Source organism: Amphiprion ocellaris, chromosome 14 (genome assembly GCF_022539595.1).
Source record: "Amphiprion ocellaris isolate individual 3 ecotype Okinawa chromosome 14, ASM2253959v1, whole genome shotgun sequence".
Lineage (NCBI taxonomy): Eukaryota > Metazoa > Chordata > Actinopteri > Pomacentridae > Amphiprion > Amphiprion ocellaris.
Genome location: NC_072779.1, coordinates 18,290,391 through 18,315,524, shown reverse-complemented (window position 1 = coordinate 18,315,524; position 25,134 = coordinate 18,290,391). Strand labels below are relative to the sequence as shown.

General features: G+C 39.5%; 1 protein-coding gene across 2 annotated transcripts in view; it reads right to left on the bottom strand.

Moving 5' to 3' along the window:
• The window catches only part of nlgn2b (neuroligin 2b), an 82,794-nt gene extending 62,375 nt beyond the window's left edge, over positions 1 to 20,419 (bottom strand). The window contains exon 1 of one of the 2 annotated variants that reach the window (XM_023275406.3): positions 19,446 to 20,419. The gene's annotated coding sequence lies outside the window, so the exon portion shown is untranslated. The remainder of the gene's footprint in view (positions 1 to 19,445) is intronic. The other variant, XM_023275405.3, reaches the window with a different exon arrangement.
• Positions 20,420 to 25,134: the final 4,715 nt, after the last annotated feature.

The window sequence follows — 25,134 nt, the reverse complement described above, 5'->3', positions numbered from 1 at the left end:
CACCAGTACACAGAGGAAGATATCTTGACAGCTTCTTGCGAGACACCCTTAAAAATGTGGTATGGTTGAACACTGTTGCCTTTAGGGGGCTATTGCTTTTTATTTATCTGCTTTCTTTGAGTGTATGGTAATTGTAAGCGTAAGAATGTGTCATAATGAAGCCAAGTAGTGTGCACAATCTGGTGACACACTAATTAGCGATGATCTAGGTGAAATGCTAGCTGTGTTAACGTGAGTATAGGTGTCTGTGGGCGATACACACAGTTTGAGGGAGCAGTCTGACAGCTGCTTTGCCTCAAGCTTCAAGCTAATTTAGGAATAGAATGGCCCACTAAGTTAAATAGAAAAGGCAGCTTAGCCATGTTAACATGGTAGTCCTTTCTTACGGATACATAGTGCCTGCAAATGTAAAAAAATTGACCAAAAAACACTATTAATAATTAAAACGGTGAAGATAATCTTTTTAATGCTAGGAAGAAGAAAATAGAGAAAATACAAAACACCTTTACAAAGATGAAGACAATATATGAAAGTCTGGAGGGCTGCAGTTTAAAAGGAGATTTACAGGATAACATTGAATTAACTAGCTTATGTTCCTTGGGCAGGCACATTCGACACTAAGCCCCCCTAGCAAAACTGCAATCAGCTTTATTCTTGATTCTACACTGAAGGAGAGTCAAAAGAGCCTGAGAACCTGAGGCTGACAGGAAACTCAAAAATACTCAAACTCTGAGTGTAGCCACAGGCCAGATGTTGTTTTAGCCTAATTTAAATGTGATAACTGAAAAGACATGACACACCGAGGCAGAGCTCCCACCCTCCCCCACCCCCCCGGGTCTGCATCATGCTTCAGCCTTTAGTTTGTAGGAGATACACTGGTGCATCCTTTGACAACCACCTATTTTCGTGTTTCCCAAAGTATCCCGTTTGTCTGACGACTCCCAAGCAACATGCTGTCAATGCATGTCTCATGTTCTCGATGTGGGTGTGTTATGAACATTTTGCTGGCAACGAGCAAGTCTGACTAATTCATTACCGTCTGTGGCAGCCACATCCAACTGAGAAGCAAATCCCTCTCCCTTCACTTGGAGAACGTCTGGATAGGATGTGTAGTAGGTTGGTAAAATAAAATGTCAACAAAAAATATAATGTAATAACAATGTGTGAGAAAAACATCCAAAATTCACTGCAATCTGTAAACTAAAGTAAAATCCTACTATGTACCATAAGACCAAATTAAATAACACACACAGCTTGAAATGTAACATTCAGTTACATTTCACCTCTTCACTGCTGCTTCAAACTTTATTCTATTTTCCTACTGTCAAACCACAGGCTTTTAAATAAATACAGCAGATGAAAATCACAGTCTTCATCTTCTTACATTTAAAATTTTGACTTCATACGCACGATAGAAAAGCACTGGTAGATTTGCCTTTGTAGACTTAGTAACTTATGATGGCTGCTGTTTGTTGATATGTTTGATTTAGATAGATAATACATAGACATTATTGTCTAACATTACTGAGTAAGTTCTGTAACTACTGAGGTTCTTCAACAGCCTATGTCTTCACATTCCTTATTATATCATAATGATAAAAATGTTGTCGCCATAGTGGCTGCTGTTCATCACAATTACCCGATGTCACATTTTTAACATACTGCCTTTGTTTACTTTAAATAGCCTTATTCTCTGGCCTAATAACATAAAATGAAATCAGGTACTAGAGTAGGGGATTTTTTGGGAACTTCATCAAAATTGTTGTATGTTTAAGTTTCATCCAACAACTTCAGCTTGCTGGCACAACATTACAGAACAGCTCTAATGCTATTTCTGCACATTCACCTTTCAGTGGATGTAAGGTCAACCTGCATCCAGATAAACTGAAGGATGTTTCTGATCACAGGAAAAAGGGAAAAGCACACTGATGTGAGGGCGGATAGAAAGAACAAAGTGTGAGGTCGAGATGAGGAAGAAGAGGATGATTTAAAAAAGCAGAGAAGAAAAGTACGACGCCTGGAAAAAGACAAGGAAAAACGGTCATGGCTAAAATAGAGGCAGGTGCGGTCAACAAAGGTGACATATGTGAATATCAAGTTGCAGCTTGTCTTGTAATCCCCTGCCTTAAACCTCCACTGCACTGAAAATAGCTTGGCAGCTGGAGCTAAAGTGTTAGAAACTAAGTACTAACGTTATTGCCGCTGATTTCCTGAGACGTGGGTACACCGTGTTCAAGTCACTTTAAAGGGCCATATTATGCACATTTGCAGGTTCATAACTGTATTTTTGGGGTCTACTAGAATATATTTACATATTTTAATGTTCTTAAAATATAGCATTATACTGTACATTGCTGCAGCACCTCCAATCAACTCTCAGAAACATTTTGTTTTAGCTCCTGTCTCTGCAAACCCCTCCTCCTGAAAAGTCAGTTTGCACTGATTGGCCGGCTGGCCTGACATAAGCAAGGCAACAGTCATGCTCTGTAGTCTTGGATCTCTGAGGATAGGCAGAGAGACTCTAGTGACAAAATACTTTGAGACTGCTGCTCATTCTTTGTTTGAGGGCGTATCAAACTAGCTCCTAGGCAGGTATTCGGCAAATCTGTTACATGGTTACGTTAATAGGTCACTTCCTTTGGCGTACACTTTGGATACTGATGTATACAAAAAAAAGCTAGAACACATTAAAAGAGGAAACCTGAAAAGCATTATTAGGACTCTTCAAAAAGATGATGGAATAAGAAAGACCTAAATGTAAAGACCCTCTCTGGTCATTCACTCATTGATCTAAACCCCCAAAGCTCATCTCTGTGTATCAATTTTTGTTTTCCATGAAAATAATCTCTTCCTGCCCCACAATGGCCATTGCTTCCTCTACAATGTGCAGCTCTAAAAAGTTACCACCTTTGCTCCACCCATTCCTCCAAATTCTCTTACATTTGAATGGGTCTTTAAGAAACATCCATCAGTGGATTATTCCTATTGTACTGCATGACCAAAGGAAATAACAACTCTCACTGTGGCTTCTTTGTTTTCAGGCTTGAGGTGGATAGCGAAGGCCCCATAAAGTCCATGTGTTTCTTGTCCCAATTGTCTTTACCTAAGGATCTACACTATGGTCTGCTGCATTGCTCCACTAAAAACAAAGGATACAAGTCTTGCTGTTCACCCAATATGGATTATAATGCCCTCAAATGTCCCTAAAGCTGAAAGTCAGCATTTTAACGTCACAGTCATTGCTTCATTTCACATTACATGGGCTGGACTTCATTCAAAACATGTCACTGGCCCAATACTCTCCGGCTGCACTGTCATATTGTCAAACAGCCATTCTGCCATAAAGTTTCCCTTGCAGCTCATTTCAAACCAATTCAATTTCAGTAGTGTCAAAGGAGACATAGCACGGCTGTTTGCAGTGATTTTACAAGCCACAGTTGAACAGAAAAAGACCTGTTTCTAGGAGGCAATAATGTTGACTTATCTGAACAAATAAAATATGTATTTTTAAAAAAAATAATTATATTTTTCCCATTTATTGCAGAGCTTTGAGTTTATTAAAGAAACATTATAAAGCTCCGCTTCATTAGATGAATTTTATTATTAAGATTTAGCAGGAAATCATATTGTTGGAAGACTACTTTATAAAGTTTCATATGATGACTTAAGTAACTACCAGGTTATAAAGACATTAAAGTAAAGTTATAACCCAAAAGTCTTACATGTTGTATTTTCAGTCAGTGGTGTGTTTCATAACGTTTCTTACTTTCAGTCAATCAATCATCACTGGTGATTTTAGTCACAATTGTCAGCTCTTTACAACACTGGATACATTTATGCCTGCATTACACAATTCAGTTTAGTTCAATTTAGTATTTATAAGGGGCACAGCCCAAGGGGGGGTTCCATCGCACAATAAAATGACGTCCATAGCCCCGTATACTTATTAGGATATCAATCAAGTTGTCATATTGTTACTTGTCTGCCTACACCAACCAGCCACAACATTGAAACCACTGGCAGGTGATGTGTATGTATTGATCATCTCATTACAATCCAATGTTCTGCTTTGGACTTTGGATCTTGGCAGGCATGTGGATGTTTCTTTGACATGTATCATTCACTTACAGAACTGTGAAAAAAGTATTTGCTCCCTTCTTGAATTATTTTTTTGCAACTTTTGTCCATTTTAATGTTTAAGAACATCAAATAAATGTAAATACCAGACAAAGATAACCCAAGTAAACCCAAAATGCAGTTTTTGAATGATGATTTTAGGAAAATAAATATTCAAAGCTACCTGTCCCTATGTGAAAAAAAAAAAAATCCACAGAGGCCCCACTTCATCATCTATAGGACCCAAGGATTCAATGTCAACATCCCAGTGCCAGACATCACAGAACACCCCAGAAGTCCTGCGTCGTTGGCCAAACCAGTCAGAGTTGTATTGGCAGCACAGGGGGTAAGCTGCACAATAGGAGGCGCTCTACTGCAGAACTAGAGGCAGGCGCTGCTGCTCCCTAATCAGCCCTTTCAGCCCTTCATTTTCATTGGGGTGTAGAATGAACAGCTTTGACTGCGATACTAACCGCGAGTGTTTCAAAATAACTAGTAACTACTGTTTTTTATTCCTGGATGTACCCCAAGTTCTATGAGAATCTCAGAAATAGTTATGTTAGTTTGCTATGTTAGCTTAGACGGTAAGTTTTATGTTGCTGATGGTGATGTTAGAGAAAAGACTGCCAATTGAGGAAATCAAAATGGTTGAAAAAATAATACTTATTGTCCTCTTCAAATTTAACCAATCAGTTTCAAACAGTGGTTAGAAGATGGTCAGAAGTAGCTTCCCTGCAGTAGGTAATTTTTTCTCCCCAAAAAAGGGTCTCGAAAGAGGTTCTCCACAGCAAGTTCTTGCAGTTTGAACACAACGGTTTGGGCTGCTCTGCAAGTTCTTGCACCTTAAAACCACTTGGTTAAAATTAGATGGTGGCTTAAAGGTTGTGACTGATTGCTGTATGTGTTCATAAGATTTGACAAAAACCTGATTCAAGCTACACATTCCAGCTCTAATTGACTTTTTTTCTGAAATGTCTTTTTGCGCCAAAAAAAGACAATGAAGGATTCAACTATAAATCACTGTTGATATGTTTATTTACAAGTGATAAAAAAGGCAGTAGTAGTAGTAGCCCTCATTTTTGGACTAAATGTTTTTAGGTAACATTGTGAATAATGAGGCCTCAGTCAAATAAATTCTATTTATTCTGTGAGGAGAATTTGAAGAAACAACAACAAGAAGTCAAACAAAACGGCCTGACATTTTGCAGTAATTTCTTGTGCCCAGTAGTTGTCTCTGTAAACTGCCCCCAGTCTAATCAAACACACCCCTGCTGGGTGAAATCACTTTAATTTGAACTCTGCATATACTTAATTGAACTCTTATTGCAATCTCTGTTGTCACAGTAACAAGCATGCCCTTGCATTGTTCCTATCATATAATCAAAACAAAGTCTAGTCATTTGTGTTCTGAAAACAACATCTAAAATGATTGCTTGGGTTTTTTTTCTCAACTACAATGTGGGACAACTGGCATTTTAGTTACCTGGTTTACCCCCACTACTAACCCTTTAAGGAGCATCTCGAGAGTGTTTGGCTAAGATACACATCAGCCACACCTGCTTCTATCTTACATAATATCATGTGAGTTCAAGGAAAAACTAGGCTGGAGAAAGCACATATGGTTGACAATGAAAGGCACATTTACACAGTAATTCTCATTGTCATGGAAGTGTGCAGTCAGTGGAGGAGGAGGGGGGTAGCTGCAGTCTGGATACTGCACCAGTGTAGGCAGATAAGGGCTGCGCAGGACAACCGATGTGAAATTTTAAATGAAGTGACATGAAGTGCTACAGAAAAGTGGAAACATAGAGCTGTATTAGAGGCACTGAGTGATACGGAGATGGATTGACAGAGTAGGACTGCAGTGCACTTGCAGATGTATCTGTTGAGATGCATGGATAGTGACAGATGATAGGGAGGGAATGAAGGGGAAAGGCCTGGTCACAGCTGCATTTAAAAGGCACAATTTAATTTCAATTTCAGTATTGCCCATAAATGCCTACCAATTTGAATCATCATTATGTTAAATGTATAATTGTAAGACTTGTGAGCGGAAAGTGGGGCATTAAATGTGATTAATTTTAGCCTTTGGGCTGCAGATGCTTTACATTATTAATATGATTACACCAGCATCTTACCGTCTCCCTTTTTGTGACTTACCGATTGTCTTTCTTTAAGCACATGACATCCATTTGGGTTGTTGCATGTTGTTTGTTTGTTTAGTTTGTGTAATTCAACACTGCTGAAACACAGCTCTCTATCTGTTGTGGTATTGCACTGTAGTCCAGCTGTGTTCAGAGTGTCCAAACAAATGAATAATTTAAGTGTTTCAGAAAGGCTGAACCTGCATAGGGTTTTCTTCTCTTTGGCAACACACCACCCATTTTCTCTGAAACTAACCAGGCAGAGGAGCTTGATATGTGTAAATGCAGCTACTCCTGCAATATTGGCAGGGGATCCCAAGAATAACAAATGAACTTTTCTTGTTGGGTTTCTCTTACCATTGTTTACTCAAAAAAGCGACAACGGCCGTGAATACCGGTCGCATCAGCTCAGACAATAGCAGCGCCTGACATTTTCATACTCTTTGGAAAAACCCAGAAAAACTGAGGAAAAAAAACTATATGAACTGCGGAAAAGATTGCGAATGGGAGAGCCACTAATCTGATCTGGCGAATTAGTTTGGGTACTCAGAGATCTTATGAAGTGAAATATTTATCTTACACAGTATTGGATTATTACTCTGTACGAGGTATGAACAAAAAAGCTTTAAGACTGTTCATGGTGCACATGCAGGTCAAACACAACACAACTTGTGCAAACAATCACTGTCAAAAGTCAGGAGACCGTCTGACACTGTGCAAATAACAGCGGGACCTATGTTGTTCATGTTTTTGTCGCCGCCAGCATATGCCCATTTGCGATTTATCCAGAGTGAACACATCACATTCTGCATCATTCAGCAGCTGGTTGTGCCAATCTTTATGCCAGAGATCATCACTTGAGATGAGAAGTTGGTCTGCAGCTACCATGGAGAGAAGAAACAGCAGTTTTCACAGTAGAAGAGCCAGAGACAAAGAGAAGTTACATCTGGTCAGAAGCGCACCAATAGCCTGCTTGTTGTTTGGGCCAACATTCACATGGCTCTACACTGTGAATCTGTCCTTCACTGACAAGGCAGAGTTCTGCTGGAACGCCCTGAGGTATTTGAGTGGGAACATTCAATGCAACCTAAACTGCGACGCGATGGCATGCGGGTGCTGCATTGTATATGAAAAAAATTCAAGTTCAAGGATCACAATTTAGATGCAATTCTGGAGAGTCAGAACCCATCGCAGATGATGCTTGACATACAGTCCTATGTGAAGACCAAAGCTTACATCCAGTCAGACTTAAATATAAAGTTTGAAAAAACTTTTGCTTTGCTGCTATAAATCAAATCTTCAATTCTTCTATAACCTTAACTAAGTGCTTTATTAGCCTAACCCTAAGTTATTAAAAGGGAAAAAAATGCTTGTAAATGCTTGTAAAGGAACTACAATCTTTTCATAGTCTTAAATCTCAGCAGATTTGATGATAAATGTGGTTATCTTGTTAACGAGTGTGGTTTAATACTACAGGTCCCAGAATTTTGTGGGCAGTTAACACTCCTTTAACAGCACTGTTGTCAGAAATATAACAGAACAACAAATGGTGTATCTGGCAACAGAGCAGCAAAACAGACTCACATTGTTTTAATAAGATTTCATCTGATTTCATGATGCACTTGGCACAAGGAGGATTTCACACAACAGCCGGAGGTTACCTTGCTGAGGAGTTAAAAATGTGCAGCCTGTCGTCAGCAGCTCTTCATCTAACAGCTAACTGTAACTGCTTCTGTTTGTTGCATTACTCCTTTGCAACAATTAAAAATTGTCTACGGGGGAAAAGTGCCATAAATTACAGTTATCTCAATTGATACATTCAGCTTGAAAGAACGATTGCATTCCTGTGGCTTTACCATAATATGGTGCCTGCTTCTGTGTTCTTTGTGTTTAACTTAATGCAGCTCTGACATGGTAGGGCTTCAGAGTGCAAGCATTTTGGTTTCACATGTGACCAAAAATCTTTCAAACGTACAACCGTTTCAGTGATCGCTGGGCACAGCTGTGAGGCATTTGGGGAGCATTTCTGGAACACGTTAATATTCTAGCTTCAGAAAAAAAACCCAAGTTATTCTCCAGCCACTTCTAAACTGCTTGAGTTTTAACATGCACATTGGTCACCAACGGTCACACATAAATTCTCAATCTATAGGAAACATTAAGGTATGACTAAAAACAGCCAGCAATATGCATTTTTTGAAACGAGTGCATCCAAAACGAGACTGGGAACAGTGCTTTTGCTGCAGTGAACATCAGCCTGCTAAAGTGAAACATCCAAGAAACCTGTCCTATGACACTGCAGGTGCGTGGCCAGTAGAAAAGCCCCCTTCCTGCAGCATTTCAGTGCCAGGCAGCTGAAAACCCCACCAGGAAAAAGTCCAAAATTATAATAAAAATGAACACTGCTTTAATTACAACCAAGGAAGAGCTACTTCTTGCTAAGGTTAAGTCCTAAATCTTCCTTAGGAAATAAAACTGTTTAACTGTGCAAAGCCTTTAACTGCACCCTTACTCCCATTTACATACCTTGTTAAGAAATTACTATTGTGTATGGTAAAAAAAAACAGAAGAGGAAATGCTTAAAATATATTATTCTTTACCAAAGGGGGAAAATTTGGGGTGCACCCAAAATATATGCTCGTACACCTAACTTTGCACCAGTATAACCAATGTACTCAGTCATTCTGAGGTCTTGGCTTGGTGTAAATCTTTCAGTATCTTCATTCATAGCTTAGTAGCCATGTGCAGACACTGAAAGTGAGAGTTCTGAAAAGAAGCACTAAGTCACTGAAGGTAATTCAGGGTTTTGCAGAACTCAATCTTGATGTTCCTGTCAGGCAGCATGGTTGAGGAATCAGTATCTGTAATGAAAAACACCAATTGATGTATCCCTATAAAAAATATACTTTCATTTTGTTTTTCAGGAAAGCCTTATCATATGTTTTACATCTTTATTTCATAAGGACCTGCAGCCAGGGGAATCTGTAATGCTGTTTGAGATGCACACATACTGTAGATCAAGTGCTATTGTACTCTGGTATAAATCAATGGATACAGAAGGCAAATCATTATTATAATAATTTGTGTACAGCCATAATGAAGGCCATTTTAACCTCATACAATGTAATTGAGGACATTCCACAGATGGGATAAGGAAGGAGCTGCCATTGTTATTTAGTAATGTCTATGCATACCATATTGGAAGCTTGGCAGATTTTAAAATAGATGTTCAATCGCAAACGAAAACCAGAAAATCATATGCTACATGTGTGAGAGAGCAGGTGCACTATGTTTGACCACAGACAATCATAACTGAGGGTAATACAATCATCTACAAGTCATGCAGCTGGTCCTGTAGCTACTAGCAGCCCTCCTCTTTGTCTAGCCGGAGGAGTTCAGTATAATGGAAAACGAGTCGGCTTCATTGTCTTACAATGAGGGCACTCTGACTGAGGATCATCATTCATTTGAGTAAATACGTACAGTTTTCTTTGCCATGCTATTCAAGCAGCCACAACACAGAGCAGCTGCTGAAATTTAAACGTTGCCTTAAGAGGAGTGTCACATTCGGTGCAAAGCGTACCTTGACAGATGGGCTGGCTGCATTGATGATGTGGAAGTTTGCTTAAGTAGAGCACTGAGACTTGCTGTGTGTGATGTATTCTGTAAAAATGATTTGTATACCCCAAAGTGTTGAGAGATTTCCTGTACTCCAAAGGTACTGCTCTGAGGTCAGCTGAATAAGACATGCGAGGTGTAATTTGGGTTTCAATGTTAGTACTGACTTTTAAAACGGACTAGTCATTCAAAATATAGGTAGTTAGCAAGACTTTGTGGCTCACTAAGCTTACCAAAGCTGGATTTCTTGATTATTTGTCTAACAGAAAAAACCTGGAATCAACATGTCCAATATCATTTCCAAGTGTAAACCGGTGTTACCAATAAAGTAATATTTAGAGTGTGGCTCCACAGACAGTAGATACTTTACAACTCAGACTGGTTATTTGTTTTCACATTTGCCTCCTCTCTCCTTTGTGTGAACACAGCCTGCAGTTCACTCGCAAAGTCCCTGAATTGTTGTGACATGACTGTTGGTGGCAGCTGAGTCACTAATGGCTTCACAGTTGAGCAAAGGAGTGCAGAAATGCTTGTTTTTTTTACAGGTTATGTTTAGAATATATAGAATTGAAATGAGATGTGTAGAATAGTGTGATTTCATGAAATATCACGATTTTAAGGGTAAATTTCATTATCTTTTTTGAATGGAACAGCACATCACAGATGAGTAGTTCAAACTATACAGTCTGAAAGTTGAAAATCCAACAATCCTCTCAGGTTTTACAGTGTCTAGCTTTGATAAATGGTCTCATTTTAGCCATTTTTAAAACACAGTATACCTTTCATGTTTTGGTGTTAAATTGTCGATTTAACAGAAAAATCCAATTTGCTGTGCGACACATTTCCACAAAAAGTAGACAGCAATATTCTATCAGCTACCAGATCATACTGCAAAGTTTAATTCAACATTTTAGAGCTAAATTATGTCTGACAAATAATCTAAAAAAACAAAACTAAAGACAAAATTGCTAATAAATTACAAGAATGTTATTTTGCTTCACCTTTTTAAACTTCCTATGCAGTGAATTGAGGCATGATGTCGGTTCAGGTAGGGCACTGGTTTCCTTCATGCCGTCAGCTGATCGTAATCATCTCACTCATACAATTACCTATCAGATTACAAGAAGGTAATTAGGTGGTCCTGGTAATCTGACAGGCTCACATTTCCACTCCTGTGATTATTCCGTTATTCTCTTCGGTTACAGCTCGTACACCTCACAGATTCTCCCGTGCTGCTTGGATTCTGCCTGCTGGTCCGTGCCTTTGAATGCAGAGCAGCGTTCACAGAGTGCATCTGGACATCTATTTTCAATAAATTGTCCCGAATCCTTTGACAGAAGTGTCTGACTGAACTACATGACATTTTGCAAGAGCAGTGTACAGTGCAGGCATCTTTGTAATGGTAGTCCACAATATAACCCATTGGCTGTGTTCATATGAACCTGCTCAGAAATCAGTTGGTATCAAAGACTTCACTACAACAGACCTTGATGTTCCAACAATTTCAAGTGATTCGCCAAAATGTAACTTGAGGACACTGTGAACTTATATTTACACTGCGCATTAACTTACAAGGACATATTTTCTATACACAGCAGGCACAACAAAATTGCAATAAAGATTACAAACTGTATTCAAGCTACCAATGGCCATTATTCATGAGATGAGACACTCGTAAAGCCTGTGAAACTACAGTTACAATGGCAAAATAAATCCACTCCAATGCAATGGCCGCAATTAGTGGATTCTCTGGCAAGGGAGTAGTAAATCTGCATGATTTTTTACATCGAGATCAATTCTGGCTAACTCTGACATGCAAATTTGCGCCACTGACAAACAGCAAACTGCCCTGGCCAGATGTCACAGATCAGCTCTGTTGCACAATTCAATTTACTTTAACCTCCCTGTTCGAAATATAAGCTGCTGTGCAATAGGAAAAAAAGGTTTGTAGATGGTTATAGAACAGGAGCTGATGGTACAAATTTGTGTTGTGAATAAATTATGAGAACTTATTGTTCCTGTCACTATCCAATGCGAGTCGCTGCTCAATGTGAATCATGCAAGCGTTACACTGAAGGAACCCTGGATGAACCAAAATGAATAACCTTTGTCTTTACTTATAATCTAATAAAATTGCGTATGGGAAATTGCAGTGCAAAAGCAAACAACAAGCTTGATATACACTTTATATTTGAAAAAAAGTGTTTGTACAGATGATTTTGGGATCTGTAGCTGCTTTGAAATGGCTCCAAGTTACTCTTCTGACTTGTTCAAGTCAATGATTTGCTTTTTCAGATGTTTGCCGAGCTTCTTAGATTTTCCCACTGTAGTGTTTGTGGTTAAGCCTGATGAGTGTATCTTATTCAAATTGGCTCAGCGAGGTCAGCAGCTGTAGTCAATTCCAATCATTCATGAACAGTTCAGAAGAGACGCTACTAAGAAAATCAGATTAACACAACTTTTGACCAAAAATTATGATTCAAACGTATGCGTATATATTTTTGACCAAGCAGATTTTGTCATAGTTTCAGATACAAGACATTAAGAAACTGTTGTGACTGAGAAACTTGAGCCTTGCTTGCTAGCATGTTAGAAGTTTGCTTGTCAGCTGCAGTATTTTGGACTTTCTGGTGTGATCACAGCTTCTCCATGCACATAGCAGAGCACCATTGCCAAAGAGGGGAAATGTTTATAATTTTTAATATTATAGATGAGTGGGTTAGTCCACAACAACAAAGTGCTGAAAATGCATGAGTACATTATTGAATTGAATATGTTAAAGCAGCCAATGTGTACATTGTTCTCAATGCAAATGTACACTGACAGGCAGCGGGAGCTTTCTGGGGGCCAGCCTTTAATTGTTACGTCAACTTGAGGATTGCATGGGGCTTGTAATCCTTTAGGTCCACCCCGGTTTCAATACAAATCTCATGGGAACGGGCGGTTTTAACGTTGCTGCAAGTAGGAGTGGGTGTGAGACTATGATTTAGTGGTAACCAGAAAGATCAAGTCAACAAATTGGGTAGAAAAGAAGATTAAAGCTGGTTATCACAATACAACAGCATATTTAGTCTGACACGTGGTTAAGTTTCTCAGTTGCTACCAACAAAGGTGAAAAAGAAGTGGACTTTGTTGTGACAAATGTGCAAAGTTTTGATGTACAAAGGACCCACATCTTCTCTCCTCAGTCAAAGTAAGCTCTCCTTCAAAGATAAAGCACTCTTCCTGCACATATTAAACAAAACACTGTTGAGAAACATATGAACTATGTATGCTACTTACTGCACCAGAATGTTGTTATTCTTATGAAAGTAACTGGAATTTTGGTGCATTTCCTTATTAATACCGCACAGTGAAATAAGTTTTCGCTGCAGTGAGAGATGACACAAAATCAATGGAGCTCTATATTGAATGGTCAGAATATTTTCCTGGTGGGAATGGATGCACACATTGGGGGAGTAGGCAAGTAATGGTCAGAAATCCAGTGGGAAGACGGATTAGGGAAACAGTCCAATGCAGAGCTCCAGCATCAACCACACATTTTCAGAGACTCGATTGTAAATTGACTACTGGTCTATATTTGAAGAAACACCGTATATGATTTTCCGCAACCTGCCCAAGGACTTACAATAATGTTCAAGTTTCTTTTTATTGTCTGCTTACCATGTTTTATCAAATCCAAACAATAGAATCACCTAGTATGTTCTGAATGTGCTTCTGGCATGGATTTCTGTTATTACATGCAAAGAATGTATTTCTTTGTGGTTTGTCTTTGCACCTTTCCAATGGTGTGACAAGAGGTTTTTCAGAAAGGAATACAAAATGTTCTCCTTTTCAGGCATCATTATTATTCAGTGTATCATTCAGTGCTCATCAGTGTTTGATCATAGCTACCATATGTCTTATGTTGTCTAACTTCCACATTGCCTTTGATTTATCTTATGGTAATGACTCAAGATAGAACCAGTGATACCATAACACTCACAACTCCTTTATTTTTGTGGTCAGTGTGTGTCAATCGTAGCGTATCTTACCTTCTTTATGATGTTTTCAACTTCATTTTAGCTGCAGCAGGTTCCCACATTGCATTCAGAGGGTGCCTAGCACCAAGCATAAAGCACATACTCTGGTGTTCTTTACAGTGAGCGACAGTCCAATTCTGCACCAGTGGCACAGAGTCGGTAGGGGAGAGGGTTATTAACATTTCCTTCAGCACCATATTTTACATTTTTCTTCACTGCTCTTCACTGTATTGTAAGTCAATGAAACTAGCATAAGGCAACTATCATATTCCCATCTAAAAATGTAGGAAGTGACATTTAAATAATAGCAAATGGGCCACTGTCCTAATATATCATGAAGGCTTCATGCCAAACTGCCAGTGTGTCCCATTCATGTCAGCACTGCCCACACCTTTCTAAAGAGCACCAGCTGCCTCATAAGTGTAGTTCAGTGATACACTACCGCTGCTTGAAAGAAATAATTGTTTTTTTAAGAATGCATGCCATGTTTGAATGCCAGCTCGAGCTTCTGCATGACTGCAACAAAAATATCAGGGAATTAAATGTTACAGCTGCTTAATGGATCATGTCTGATGAATTGAGGTGGGGAACTTTGTGATTCAGAAAAGGTCACGTGTCCCATTTTAATGGGCTTGTGCCTCTGCCACTAATAAAAAACACATTAAATTGCCAGATATTTTAACGGGGTTTGGTGTGATATTCTTCCCAGACTGTATGAGAGAGGGTGGCACTTATCCCGGCTTATCTTATGGATGACTGTTATGTGATATTGTTCAAAGGAGGTTACACAAGATGGTTACCATGGCATTTGCACAGGCGTTTCTCCAGCTTTACTTTGCTCACAGATAATGGGTCAGGTCAAGCTATTCTACTGCTTTTCTCCTCTGTGGTTGTGACGTGACTGAGAGCTGGGTCATTTTAACCTCCCTTTTCTCTGACTTGACATCTTCACACAGAAATTAAAATCTCACAGCCTCCATTACCGCAGCCGCACCACTAAGTCAGCATATAGTTAATGTTTTATGCAAAGATGCAGTAGCTTGAGGAGAAACTAGGCTTGTACAAGTCCAAAAATCACAACATGGCTGCATTCAGAAAACTATTAAGTCCCAGGTGGTGGCCTATGTGCAGTAAATACACAATTCCGCAGACTCTTCTTACAGGACGAACTTTCAGTCTTTCAGTAGTGTTGTGACATTAAATGTCAGTGATGGCAGGAAAACCTCGCAGAAAAGATATGTAATAAGAAACAATAAAACATCACATAGTGCTACCCTGTACTTTATATTTCCTGCACATTCATGCATATGCTGCACAAAAGACATCAATTAAATTGTGTGGGGTTCAATGCTCTGAACATTGGGTGAATATTGAGATTGGGTTGGCATAATACTATATGACATAGCCTTCATTAGGAGAGCTACTAACGAGGATGGACTCACAAGTGTTCACTCTAATGACCAAACATTATCTGGCTTAAAATGCTAAACTGACTTCACCAGTGATACCTGAAAATGTGAGGTTTGGCCAGAAACACAAAATCTTTACCACCTCTACCACCAACACCACTGTAAAGCACAGCTTGGATCTGCTTTTCCTCCATGAAAATCATATGGTGAAGCCACTTTGAGTGCAACCAGATTAAACGAGAATGTATAATTAAATGATAACATCTAATATTTTTGCACTTTTCAAAGTGTGAATGCGTCATTGCTATGAGACCACTCGTTTATTAACACTTTTGTTTCAATGCAGCCTCTTGATGTGATGGCAGCATAATGATACTGTAAAGTTTGTAATGCTTTTAGTTTAAGTTTTTAAACCAGTTTACATGAGTTTTAAAAATATGCTTGGAAGACACGACTCTCTTGTTGCAGCAGAATTCCTAATGATCGAGACGCTATGTGTCTATACTTTGAAACTGTGCTGTCTAATCATGTTGTATAATCGCATCTCTTTCAGGTAAAGCAGAAAGTTTATAGATAGAGAATTCCAAATCATCATTTGTTGTGAATACATAACTTTCACTAAAATTTAAAATCAAAAAATTTGAGCTATGGCAGAGCAGCATATGAAAATACAATAAGATTTTTGAAGGGCAACATTACGAGTAAATGGTAGAAAGAACAGTAATCAAGCTGAAGTAAAACACGGAGGCTTAAATAGAAGAAAATGACACATAATTGCAGCTGGAGTTTCGTGAATCGCTGCGCATTCACAAATGTATTCATTCAAATTACTTTGTGTAAAGATAAAGAAACAAATGGTGCGTTAGTGTAAAATCATGTATTACCTAAATTTTATCATTTGTAACGTGACTGTAGTCGTTTAATGCTAACTGTCTATAAACATACAGCACCAGTGGATTGCAGGGCTAACATGCAATAACCAGCTTGCCAACGGACATGCTCTACATTTTACAAAATGTTTTAAAATGTACAATGTGCACTTCAGCTCACAATGAAATCTGATAATGCGTTGTATTAGTTATCAGCAGTCACATGTCAAAAACCTCAGAAAAATTGTTTTATTTGTTTTACTTTCTTAGAGTACTTTCTTCTTCCAAATGCTACCCTGGTCTGACTCACCAGATGTAGACTTCAAGTATACATCTGTCATTTCCACATCTCATTTGAAACAACTCTCCTCTTCCATAATCTGCACGTTACCATTTTCAAAACAGCTTCTTTACAGGAAACAACTACAGCAAGCCAGACTGTTTTCCTCTCTATAACAGAATAATGACATGCAGCCAGACCATTCTCCAGCACTGACACACTGCTGTGGAGATAGATCTAGCTATGTGAGATTATAGTCAACCACTTGCTGGTCTATGAGGGGGGTTGACCAAATTTTGATCGATCAGTTGCACACAGGAAAAAAGATCAAACCACACCGGAAATAAAAACACTCAGTCACATAAAGACATCCTTAACACAGCTGGTCCCTGTGTTTATTAGATAGTAATTGCATAAATCAGGCAAGAAATCCAAAGTGTTGGATTTTTGCAGAAAGAGGACAACAACCCCAAGGAGTCAGAGTCCCTGCCAGAAGCGTTGTTTGGCCTAACAGCCGTGAACAGCCTGTGTGGGGTTCACTGACCCAGTCTCAGAACATGCACACAGCCTGAACTCATGTGCAGCCCGAATGACAGGCACACAGAGCATTCAGGTAAAGAGACAGATAGGGGTGATAAAAACTTTATGGATTTTTCTGACGGTCCACCAGACCACCGATGCAGCTACCAGTCCACACCGCGGCCAAGTGTCTGATTTGACGGCAGGCAGGTGCAGAACACTGACAGAGTGATGGCAGCATTAAGGTATGGTGCTATAGTTTCTGTGACAGCTTACTGAAGATGAGGTGCTCACCAGCTGCGCTTTGTCGACCTGAGGTGCACCATATGATAAAACTTTTTTTTTCCCAGTGTTGCTGCGGCTCATTTCATACATGCACTTGTAATATTTACATGACAAAAAGGTCATATTTACTCGTTTTTGTATCTCACTATATTGTAGAATAATGTTAACAATATTCCTTATAACATTCTCTCAGCACTCAGACTCCAAAAAATCTAAATATATATTTACACAGATGTGCTTAGACTGGTAGACAAACAGGCTGAATTAACAACTATTAGGGAATAAGAAAAGCTTAGAGCCATAAAATGTTCCAAAATCCTTTCAAAATTGAATTAATCAAAAACAACAACACAACCAATGCAATACCAAAGAAAAAAATCTTAATTTTCATTTTAACTGTTGGGCCTTGCTATGTGACAAGTCAGCCCTTCTCAAAAACAACTGTATCAGCAAAACAACATCTGGATATCAACCCCAAAAGCTCCAGTTTTATGAAACAGAGAATATTACATTGAACACTTTTGGACACTTCACCTTACTCACCCACATATCACCCCAAACATACTTCATTAAACATTAAGACTCATCATATTTTGTTCTGGATTGTAAGTGCCCACCTTGTGTTGTCACCCAATCCATTAAACAGCCATTCATTCTTATTCTTTCCATTTATCTTCACTTCTGTTTTCTCTCTGGAAACCATCTGACACTGAGCTCACCACAATATTAGCTTTATTGGCCCTTTACTGTAGTTTATTGGATGCTGTGCTCTGGGAATGGTAGTAATCACAGTAGCTTCTTCTTGGAGATGAGAAAAAATAGCTAGAGAACCAGTTTTAAAAGTGGAAGCACATGTAATAAACTGATGTTTGGTTGATGCCACTGCACTACATTTGCCACCAAATGTCCCAGGCCCAATTGCTTGTGAATAACTAGAGGCAAAGGGGATCAATTTCTGAAATAGCTAATCAAATGATTAGCTTGGTAAGAAGAAAGGTTTTAAGTGTCCCCATGAGGCATGTAAATGGGGGATTCTGGCTGTATTTCTGCCAAATTCAGGTAGATATTGGGTCTTTTTCTCTGATTTATAATCAAAGGATCTGGATTTTTTTTTTAATCGCAAATTTCAAGCAAATGTATAGCATAAATGAAGTGCATCCAAGTCTTCAGCCATGTTGTGTTGTGTTGAAAAAGTGTTCAAATGCCAGTAAGCAAGCTGACGTGACGCTGGCCTAAGAAAGCAATCACATCTAGTTCGACAGTACACCAACAAGAGTAATACAAAATTCTGCAAAACTCCACAAAACCAGTTTATTGGTTTTCTGATGGATTTTAAATGTCACTTCTCCATAGCTACAGGCACCGTATCTGTGTGTGAGAGCAAAAAAAACACACACTCACTCCCTAAAAATGAAAACATGCCATTTCTCATCCATGACCTGTCAGAACAGAGGTCCTGTTGTCTGCCATTAACTGAGCACTGCCCAACCACCGCTGAATATTAATGGAGCCTTCCCTGCATCATCAGAGTGTGTGCATTTAATTCACAATCCTATCTGCATCTTCTAGGACACGGGCTTTGTGTGGCTGTGTGTGTGTGTTTGTGTGTGTGTCTCATGAGCTGTTGTGAGTTTGTTCATTAGAGAGGACATCTTCTGAGTTCAAGGCCTGTCACACACTCTGCTTTAGATTAGTTATATTGCAGCACACAAGCATGTGCGTCTAATTAAGCTGTCATCAATAAGTGTAATAAAAAGGCATTATCAAAACAATCTATACCTTCACGGGCTGAGGAGATGGAAGCCCAATAGAGAGGAACAGCCAGTCTGATTGAAGCTCTACATGATGAGCTGATTCCAATTAAATCACACTAATATGTTCTCGTTAGCAGCACGGTTGTACTGGTGTTAAGTAGACTGATCGTGTTGAGATGTGATAGCTTATCAACAGGCAAGGCCAATCGAAGGCTCCCGGCTGAAAGGAAGAAAATATGTGCTATAGCAACAAAGTGGCACGAGGATTTACATTGAAATCCCGTTCCCCAATTGTGACAGTGCGTCAAGATGGGCACCGTGCGCAATGTGCGAAGTCACCAAAGCGTACATATTGCGCACACATAAAGCCCAAGATGGACAGAAAATCTGGAGTCACGTTTAGGTGGTGCTGCTGAACATATGGCTTACCTAAAAGACGCGATGCAAGCACCGGAATTAAGATGACGATGATGATGATGATGGCCCGTCCATTTAAACACGATTCTTCTTTTTCTGTCCTTCGTCGGCGTGTCGATGATCTTTATTTTTTTACAAAATATTTAACTAGGCCATTTCTTCTCGGATCGCCAAATTATTTCTCAGGAGGGCAACGCGTCGCAGGCTTTCGCACATCAGTACACCTTCTCGGTGTCCGTCTTTCTCCGGCTTTTCCAAAAAAAGCACACCTCATACTGCCCCCTCCTCCTCTCATCCCTCTCTGACAACACCCTGCTCTGTTCCTTATCCACAGATATTTGACTTTTTTAAGAGGGTTGAGATGCAGCAGCGGGTGGAATTAAAACAGAGGAGGAAAAAACCACAAGCGCTCACAGTAAAATAAATGCGTAACGCTATAGCGTCAAGACTGTGCGCGTTGCTTCAAAAGTCAACGCAGGGATCTGTCCTCTTTTCCCCATTTGTCCATGCTGATCATAATCCACGGTGTGCCAGGGCTTGTTTTCAAAATAATTAAAAAAAAAACAAAAAACACACAGGTTGTTTGACTTAAAATGTGGAATAGCGCTCTAAAGACACCCCACGAAATCAGGTGTCCAATCTCTTCTTTACGCGCTTGCGTGCTGCTCTCACTTGGTATCTGATGCTGTGAGCAGCAATCAGAGGCTGAGAAACAGCGCGGGGATCTTCCGTTTAGCCTTCATGGTTTGGGAACAGCAGCCATAAATGCTGTAAATATACGGCTGATGCAGTGGCAGGGATGCTTTTGAAGCCCGATGCCTGCACTGAAGAAGATTCCACGGCTTCCACAGTCTCTCCTCACCCTCTCTCTCTCCCTCAGTGCGGTCTCATCGACTCTGGCTTATAGGACACCACTTGCAATATTCCAATCTCACAGCCAGTTGTCATGACGAGGAGGCGCGACGCATAATTCAATGAGCGGGGAGCTCGCTCTGCTGGAATCGTCATGTGAAAAACAAAATCTGCATTTGAAACACAGGGGTTTGCTTTGATTGTTGTTTAGGAGAGGATCCGCACCGGGCTGACGTCAGATTGTTGTTTTTGTTGTTATTTATTTATTTTTGGCGCCAGGCATCCTAAAACGCATTTTAAAAACACAATTAGAAATGAAATGTAATAACGCAGTTGAACAACTATTAAAATACATATCTATAATAGTAATAATACTTCTTCTATGCCTACACTTCTCCATCAAGACTCCTTGTTTGCCATTCATTTTACAAAAATGATCTGCGTTCAATTGGTAAACTTTCCCTTCAGCCTGGACCGATTTGGCCACTTGGCGGCAGCAAAAACAAGCTTAGCAGACAACATGTCTGCAACAGCCATCACTCAATGTTACCAATCAATTGTCTGATAAATCGAAGCCCAATAATTACACTCTATTAAGCCCCATTTTGTTCTCCACCAGGTCCTCAGGGAAATATCTGGACCTTTTGGCTGCTAAGTGCTTTCCCTGTTTGTCATTTGGTGCTTGACAGGCAGCAAGCAGTCAAGTTTTAAAGCTGTTTTTGAATAAAACAGCTGCTTGCTGCATCTGGAAACAATGATGTCGATAAGGGTGAGGGTGATAAAGGGACTGCAATTACATAGCACTTTTTAACCATAGCGGTTCACAAAGTGTTTTGCAATTTTTGCCTCACATTCAGCTGTTCACACATGGAAGTGCTCGCTTGTCATTGAGAACAATTTGGGGCTCAAGAACACTTTGACATGGGGACGGGAGGAGCTTATTGAACCATCAACCTCGCAGTTACTGGAAAACCAGCTTTACCACCTTTATAGAGTGCACCTTCACAGTAACAGCACTGTCTCCCTAAAATGATGTTCCTATACAACTGAACTACATTCTCAATTAGATTTCCTCGCTGTGGGATGAATAAAGCCTTATCGTATCATATTGTAGGTTTCTGGAAGATGACATTTGTTTGTGACGTATCACAGACGCATTTCTTATCAACACATTTTTGCCATTTCTTTTCATGTTTGCTTCTTTTCCGCTATCAAATCATATATATCAAATAGGACAGGTGGAACTTGAGTCATAAAAAGTAGAGTAGAAGCTTCAAACATAATGTGAAAGGGTCATATTTCAATATATCTTCTTAAATCAACCACAGTTTTCATACCCACACCTATACAAGCTTCAAACATGCAATTACTGTTAAGAAAGTGTCAGCAAAACTGTGATATTTTCCTCAACCTTAGCACACAGCTGTGGTGCCAAAACCTCCATCTTCTCCTCCTATCTACTTACACAAACTTGTGGCTCTTTCAAACTGGAAACACTACCTGCAAGTTCATGTTCGTACCTTTTGGTGAGAAATTGTATTTGTGTCATTACGTTTCTTTCAGAACATAACTAAGAATGCAGTTTAGTTGTGTATGAATGTCATTTCTGGACAGGGTTGAGAGGAAAACTAGAAAAAAAACATTGAACTGAAAAGATACTAACAAGCACTTTAGAGCTGAGGAAAAATTCAAAGTCAAGTGACAATCGGTGATGTGATGGAATTCTACAATAGAAGGAGTTGAGCCTGAAGGTAACACTCAGTTTACAAGCTATACATGTACATTCCACCTTTACAGCTTTCACCTATTGTCATAAACTCTTTGCAGTGACTGAAAAAACACAACAAGGATAAAAAACAAGCTCCTTTCACAGAGCAAAGAACAAAGTGAAAGAGCTCAGACATACAAAAAGAGCTCCAAGCTGCACCTTTACGTTGAATGGAGCCGACTAAGGTGGTTCAGCCATCTGATGAAGCTGGCCTCCTGGAAAACTCCCTCCAGGTCGTTTGAGTAAGTGAAAGGAGATCCTAGGAAGAATTAGAACACACTATAGGGGTGAAATATCTAAGTTGGCCTGGGAATGATGCAAGATAGTCCAGGAAAACAGAGACATGGCTGAGGAAAAAGACCTCTAGGCCAATAACAAAATACAGATAAGCAGCAGGCAATGGATGGGTTGATGGATTGATAAATATACACTGAGGTTGATTATAAAACCATTAGTCTGATTGGATCTACAAAGCAATGCAGAAGAATGTTACCATGTAATCACTGCCAAATACTCAACAGTGAGACTCTCTTTTAAAATGGCATGCAGTTCATTTCAGACACCCTTTTCTATGACCAGTGATCATACCTGCTAATGATGTGTGAATAAATACTGTGCAGCTGTGGAGTGAACCGAGGCAATATACAGTATCACTGAAATAAGAAAGAGCGTTTAACCACATTGTGAAAAGACGTAATTCAACTGTGAAACGATGTAGGCATCAATTCATAGATACACTCACTTGGTTTAGCTTGTAGTCACATTAACTTATGTATCCGAGTAAAAAAAAAAAAAAAAAAAAAAAAAAGAAATGTTACATCCAGGAATTCTTATCATAATTTTAAAACAAATCGTAACTGAAACGTATTGCTTAGCTGTACAGATAAACTAATTAGGTCACAACATTAAAACCACTGACAGGTGAAGCGAATAGCATTGATCATCAAATGCAATGTTCTGCTGGGATGCTTTGGTTCAACACTGTTGCAGACAGTAACCTGCCAACATTACGGCACTCCCTAAAACCAGCGGCCTCCCCCAGCCAGACAGTGCACCCAACCGCAGTGTTAAAACTACTCATTAACAGCTCCATGAACATGACAAAGAGCTCAAGGTGATGAAAACTCTCCAGATCCTATTTCAATCGAGCATCATGGGATGCACCGGAACAAGCCAAACATACGGAGGCCCATCCCAAAGCCAGGCACCACAGGACCCCACAGTGTCCATGGCCTGATGGGTCAGAGCTGTTTTAATGACACAAGGCTAAATTATACAATATTAGGCAGATGGTTTATAATGTTGTGGCTGATCGGTGTATGTCCAGAGACAATTGCTATTTTGCCCTGTCTCAGTTAAACTCTCCAGGCAGTTCCTAAACATTACACCAACACCCCTTATTTTAGCTTTATGTATTTAACTGGATTGTGAAAATACAAGATTTACACCTACTTTACTTTATTGCTTCAGCTAAGTTGACCCTGTTAGTCAGTATTTTTATATACATGTGTTTTAAATGTCATATTTACTAAAGGGGATTAAAAACAGACACTAATTAGCTATCATTCCAGGACAATTAAATTGAAGAAAATCAGCCATTCAGCATGGAAAAATACCTGAATAACTGCAAGAAGTCTGAGACACAAGATTGCATCAGAAATTTGCTTTACATCACAAGCCAAGCCACTGTACAAGCCACTGTGTCTTTTTTCCAGACTATTCACAAAGCTTGAGAGCTGATAGATAAAAAAAAAGACATAACTGTGTCCAACATGCCCTCAAAACAATAATGATGTAAGGTCAGAAAAGCCTTATTGTGACACATGAAAAGGGACTATTAACCACAACTTCTAGCTGTGGGTCAGTTCAGAGGGAAACCTTTTCTCCACAGTCCTTGTGCAGAGGGCAGACCTCAGCAGTCATGTTCAAATGAGAGGGGAGATACTGTAGGTGCTGAGGTCCCTGGAGCTCTGACCACTTATCATCGGTCAGGGAGGAGATTAAAAGGAGCCAACAGCTGCAGGAGAATCATCTGCTTACTGAGTATTATTAACAGCAACAACAAAGCAGTATCTGACCAGACTGCTGCTGGAGTTTTTCTGTCAGGGACTGTCTGTGAGTGGGAGTGAGGGGTTTTTTTTGTTGTTGTTGTTGTTGTGTCTGGATTGCATCACCAAGTTGAGATTTTCATTGGAGAACAGTGAAACTTTCCAGCGCTGAATTAAATTGTAGCCTGGCTTGGCTTGCATTCAGTTGGGATAAAAGCATATTGTTTTCAGCTGTAAATTAGGGTTGTACAGGCTGCTCCTGAGCTGTTGGGTCATAGGATTTGACAGGCAGCATAGAGGTGGTATGTGACTGGAAAAATAGAAGAATTATAGTTCAACGTTGTTAGAAAAAATTATGTCCAAAGAGAACAATTTCCTCCAGTTTAGTTATAATACACAGTCGTAAAATATAAAAAAAAAATTATACCAAACATGAGCTTATACTACCATGAATTATACCTACCTGGTTGTTGGACAACAATCATATAAATAAAGTTGCCTCTGACAGATACCCAATGAAAGTACTGAGTAGAAGGCTACTTCAGTCTCCATATGTACCATATAGCTTGAAAAAATTATACATGCATCCTGTCAACCAGCATAAAAAGAGTGATTGATAGAAGAGAAGGTTGCTGCTGTAATTAATGGTAACAAATCTGCATCAAGGCAACAGATTAAGCCAAGCCACAGGATCAAGTTCTTAGACACATCTGTGAGGGGATGACGCATTATCCAGTGTTCAGTTGTTGGAGAACAGCTCACTCTGCTGGATAGATGCAGCTGTTGCATTTCTACGCATCAAAGCAGCACTGATATTGTTTCAAATTATGTGTATATTTGTCTAAAGGGCCTGAATAAATATAGTCAGACGGGGATACACTTCACGTCAGGAGTGACTTTTTGGTTTTGTTTGTTTACAAAGAACTATAACCTTCAGGCTGTTCAGGTTGAACACTGTTAAGACTTTTACACTGTAAGTCTCATCAAACTGTGATAGTGCAGTGGGACAGTTTCTCAGTACTTCAGCTACCAG